Genomic DNA, 6,000 nt, shown 5'->3' with positions numbered 1-6,000 from the left:
AATCAAGTAGAGTCTGATTGGATCAATGAAGGGGAAATCATGTCTAACAGATTGACAAGAAGAATAGAAAAACTGAATATTATTTAAGAAGGGAAAGACTGCAGAAAGTTGCAGCATAGAGGAATTTGTGGGTTCATATGCATGAATCATAAAATCTAGCAACCAAGTTCGGTATGTAACAGGGAAAGAAAACTGAATGTTGGCCTTATTTCCAAGGGAATAGAGTATAAAAATGAACGGTCTTATTAAAACTATATGAATCATTAGTCAAACCATACTTGGAATACTACAAACAGTTTTTATTCCCTTATCTAAACAAAGATATGTCGGTTTTGGAGGCTGTCCAGAGGAGGTTCACTAAAAAGATTTCAAACATAGAAAACTTTCTTATGAGGAGTTTGGCCTTGTATTTTTTAAATTTAGGATAATAAAGCAGAAATATAAGATTTTTAGTGGACTTAGCAGGGAAATTAGTTCCCAGTGTGGGAGAGTCTAAGACCAGAGTGCTTAGTCTCAGAATAAGGAGTACCCCATTTCAGACAGAGATGAGAAGAATCATTTTCTTTCTGTTTGGATTCAACCTGATGAATTCCTGATGGCAGAGGCCTGTTTTGTATATAAAGATTGAGATAGATTTTTAATCAGTAAGGGAATCAAGGGTTATGGGGATAAAGCAGAATAGTGGAGTTGAGGATTATCAGATCAAGCATGATTTCATTGAATGATAGGGCATTCTGCTCCTACATTTTATGGTAACATGTACTCCGCCTCCTACAATCTATATACAGTACATAAACATTCAAATTCCTTTGTTCCTGCACACTTTAAAATGTCCTGTTAATCCTATATTGCCTATACTTATCCCTCTTAACAAAATGTATTACCTCACACTTCTGATTGAGTTTAAACTTGCAGTTGTTTCCCATTCTGCTCCAAGTTTGATAAAATTAATATATTTTTAAGTTTTGCTTTTTATACCAATATCCAAATCATATATAAAATATATATACACATAAATCTTATAAATATACATATATAACAAATATTTATATATAAATATATATAAAAATATATCGCTCTCTCTATGAATGAATTTTGGAGATCATCACTGTCACCCAGTTGTATGAAAGCTAATATCAACTGTGATTTACCATATTTCGTCTTTAAGTAAGATGTTTCATCCAAGCTGACACTAATTCTACACTTACGTTAGTCTCAGTTTTCTTGACCAACATTTCATGATATTTTGAAGATTTTTTTAAAAATCCATATAGATTACATTCATAACATTCCCTTCATCAAACTTCTCTGTGCTTCCAAATAAACCTGTTGGACTATAACCTGGTGTTGTGAGATTTTTAACTAGAATTGAGTTGCCCTTTCTGATTGCTTAAGTTCCCCAAGAGCAGACAATGCATGTTTTATGATTGCAACCTCCACATGAGGAGTGCTGGGGCCTCTTGTGGTACTGTCCCTACCTCTAAGCCAGGAGTACCAGGTTCAAGTCCCACCTGCTCCAAAAGTGGGAGTGCAGTAACATCCCTGAACACGTTGATGAGATAATATCTATAAGGGAGGTACTGTACCTGCTAGACTTTAGGAGTGTGTAACTGCTGCTTTGTCCTCTTTGGGGAGCAGTCACCTATGTTATGCCACGGTTGTGATCAGATGGAAGTAATTTAAGTACAGGGCTCAGTGCAGTGGGCACAGACTACAGAGGATGGCCAAGAGTGGATAGCTGTCTGGCTGAGGAAGGCAGGATCACTGGGAAAGGGTGGATGAGTAAAAATGTTCAGCGGGAAAGCCAGAGGGATGCTCCTGATTAGCAGGGAATCTAATTCCCTTTACGCATGGCAGCATCCTCTTTAACCCCTCCAGGTAATGGTGGTGACATTGACTTGCCCATGTCTCTGTCACAGGGTTCACCTCATGCCTGCAGATATAATGAGTCAAGATCTGTGTAACTGTGTGGGAAAAGCCAACCCACTCCTGAACTAAAGGGACGCTCATTTTCCACACTCACTACTGAACCTCATTCTCCACAGAAGATTCAGTACAATGTTTCAGATCTAAGATTTCCTTCCCCTATTATTTCTAATACCTTACCTACCACATGGATGTTTAAATGACCCAACTTGTCGTTACTAGAACTGTCCTTGCACACATTCTTAATGGAAAGCTCTTCTATCATTTCCACCCTCAATTCCTTCAGTATTGTGGGCTTCAAACCATCCAAACCAGGTGACCTATCGACTCTCAAGCATGACCAACCTTTCCAGAACTTCTATATATCAACTTTCGGGGCGTAGGTTTGCTCGCTGAGCTGTAGGTTTGATATCTAGACGTTTCATTACCTGGCTAGGTAACATCATCAGTGGTGACCTCCAAGTGAAGCAAAGCTGTTGTCTCCTGCTTTCTATTTATATGTTTGTCCTGGATGGGGTTCCTGGGGTTTGTGGTGATGTCATTTCCTGTTCGTTTTCTGAGGGGTTGATAGATGGTATCTAGGTCTATGTGTTTGTTTATGGCGTTGTGGTTGGAGTGCCAGGCCTCCAGGAATTCTCTGGCATGTCTTTGCTTAGCTTGTCCCAGGATAGATGTGTTGTCCCAGTCGAAATGGTGGGTTTTTTTCTTCCGTGTGTAGGGCTACGAGGGAGAGAGGGTTGTGTCTTTTTGTGGCTAGTTGGTTTTCGTGTATCCTAGTGGCTAACTTTCTTCCTGTTTGTCCTACGTAGTGTTTGTGGCAGTCCTTGCATGGAATTTTGTAGACGACGTTGGTTTTGTCCATGGGGTGTACTGGGTCTTTTAAGTTTGTTAGTTTTTGTTTGAGAGTGTTGGTGGGTTTGTGTGCTACTAGGATTCCGAGGGGTCTTAGTAGTCTGGCTGTCATTTCTGAAACTTCTTTGATGTATGGTAAGGTGGTTAGGGTTTCTAGCTGTGTTTGGTCTGCTTGTCTGCTTGTCGTGGTTTGTTCTTTCACCCTATCTCGCATCTCTGTTTCAACTGATATTTTGTAGCATTCTTTTCTGTCTGGCAAACACAGGTGCTAGAGACTTATTAAGTATTCTGGAGATGTCTTGCACTTCCAAACCTTTCCTTTGTAATAAGATACCTGCTACTTCTTACTACACAATTTGTATTTTATGTTGACCCCCATTCTATTCTTATATTGTCTCTTTCCCAGTCTTATTTTCCCCTTCACTTTCCCTCATAATTTGTATTTGATCTGATTCTTGCTCGAAGGATTTATCTGACACACATTCTATACCCTATAATACAGCATATTCTGTCTCCCTGTTTTGAACCCTAACATATGCTATATTTGAAATATCTCCTCCTTAAAGATTATCTATGGTTCAGTTACAGCTTTTCCTCCAAGTCTTTGGGGTTTCATTTTATCCTGATTAAGCCCTATCGTATTCTTAACCGCAATCATGATAACAGCAGGCTTGGGCCTTTATTGCAACAAGCAGATATCTCAGTCTGAGCTTCCACTTGAAGCCTCAGAAACATCTGCCCATGCCACACTGGAACCTGAGACATCAGTAGCTACATGCTACATTTTGCAGGGATCCACAGGTTTTTCTCATGGAATTGGCTAACTGGAGGCTCCCAGCTTTGCATTAAGTCCTCTGCCACTTTGGAGCCAGACAACTTGCTCATTGACAGTGACAATTGAGCTCTCTGGGAAGCCAGCCAATGCACCAAACAACTCAATATGTGCATGCCCTTCTGTGTTCCCCTGTATGTCATCTCTTCGATGTTCGCCCCTGAGTTCTTTGCAGTAGAAAGTATCTGCACCTTCTAATACATGCTAGTCTCAAATCCCATGATTGTACCTCTCTGGCCGGAATGTGGTGTTGCTCTCTCTCTCTCTCTCTCTCTTCAAGAGAACATGAACTGGCTGGCCAAGCAGAGAGAGCAGAGGAGGGAAGGTAGGTCGGGTGGAATGCAACAGGTCAATGGTCACACCATCGGCAGTTTGCACGTCCTGCCCTCACTGGCCTGCGGATGCTCTCAGTATTTTCAGGGTCACTTTACTCTGTGAAAGAGGAGTGAGAATATTCTTCAACTCAGCACTGGAAGGTGTGTAAAGGTCAGCTGGAATATGTGTGAGCTGAGTTTTCTCGAAACAATGTGGGAAATGATGAATCAGTTGGGAAATATGGAGAGAATGAACAAAATGAGATTCTTGATGTTGAGCTAAAAAGTCTGATGCTCTACTCAAGGTTTCAAAGGGAGACAGGAAAGTTTTACTCATGAGCTGTAACAGGCTTATTTGCATTTATTAATATCGCATCATTACTTAATCTTGTCTCATTTATTGGCAGTTTGCTATTTTTCCAGGCGCTGGAGGGAAACTGGTTCACAAAATGCATGGGTAACTGGTGACTGCAGCTCACTAGATGCTTGTCCAGGATGCCATCTTGTCCAGCAGTTCCCAATACCAACCCTCACACCCCCAATCACAGAAGCTGTCCCTAGCAAAGCAGCAGCCTCACCATATCCTCAGGCAACATTTAGGACTCACTCATGATGCAGGGCAGCACTTACAATACTGCACATTGGAGCTCACTGGCATCTTACACCTCAATGGCATTGTGAGGCTGTTTGCACACAAGTATGGGTGTCGAGTGTGTGGTGAAGGAAACGCCCAGCATATTAGACAGCATCTGAGGAGCAGGAGAATCGATGTTTTGGGCATAAGCCCTTCATCAAGAATCATTCCTGAAAGGCTTATGCCCAAAATGTTGATTCTCCGGCTCCTCGGATGCTGCCTGACCTGCGGTGCTTTTCCAGCACCACACACTCAACTCTGATCTCCACGCATCTGCAGTCCTCACTTACTCCACACAGGTATGGGTACCCATCTAATGTACTGGAACATCTCAGAGCTCTCAGCTGGCTTTCTGGGTCTAACTCATTTTGCTGCTTCTTGGATCCTCACAGCATTTCCGTCTTACCTGTAGCACAGATAGAGAACCTAAGGAAGGATATATTTGCCATTGAGGAAGCGCAGCAGAGGTTCACCAGACTGATTCATTGGAAAGTGGGACTGTCCTATGACAGGAGATTAGGAAGACTGTGAAACTCCTTTGTAAGGAATGCAACAAATGGAGACTGTGGTTCATGATTGGATGTGTTAATGGCTTTCTTCTTCATGTCTAACCTCCCTTTCTCTCATTCCAGTATTGGTAACAGGTCTTTAACTGTGCAATCCTCTGAAGTTCCATCTCTGAAAATATTTGCTTTTCCATAAATATTCCGTCTAAGCTGTAAAGTCAAGTCACCGTAGTCTCAGATGATTAGAGGGCTGCTGTCTTATTAGAGAGGGATTACTGGTGGTGAGTTAAACCTGAGGGTCACCATACCTCAGGTGAGAGTCAAGAAAAGGCTGGTAGGTGTAGGGAATGCTAGATGACTGGAGAAATTGAATGTTTGGTTAAGAAAAAGAAGGAAGCATATGTCAGGTATAGACAGGATATATCGAGTCAATCTTTAGAAGACTATAAAGGCAGTAGGAGTATACTTCAAAGGGAAATCAGGAGGACAAAAAGGGGACATGAGATAGCTTTGGCAAATAGGGTTAAGGAGTATCCAAAGGGTACATTAAGGACAAAAGGATACTTGGGGAGAGAAAAGGGCCCCTCAAAGATCAGCAAAATGAACTTTGTGCGTAGCCACAGGTGATGGGGGAGATATTAAACGAGAATTTTGCATCAGTGTTTACTGTGAAGATGGACATGGAAGATATAGAATGAAGGGAAATAGATGGTGACATCTTGAAAATGTCCATATTACAGAGGAGAATGTGCTGGATGTCTTGAAACGCATAAAGGTACATAAGTATCCAGGACCTGATCAGGTGTACCCTAAAATTTTGGGAAGCTAGGGAAGTGATTGCTAGGCCCTTTACTGAGACATTTGTATCATTGATAGTCACAGGTAAGGTGCTGGAAGACTGGAGGTTTGTTAACGTGGTGCTACTGTTTAAGAAAG

The sequence above is a fragment of the Chiloscyllium plagiosum genome, unplaced genomic scaffold (genome assembly GCF_037043375.1).
Source record: "Chiloscyllium plagiosum isolate Xiang-an unplaced genomic scaffold, Cpla_swu_hap1 HiC_scaffold_8, whole genome shotgun sequence".
Taxonomy (NCBI): Eukaryota; Metazoa; Chordata; class Chondrichthyes; order Orectolobiformes; family Hemiscylliidae; genus Chiloscyllium; species Chiloscyllium plagiosum.
This window is presented reverse-complemented; position numbering follows the sequence as displayed.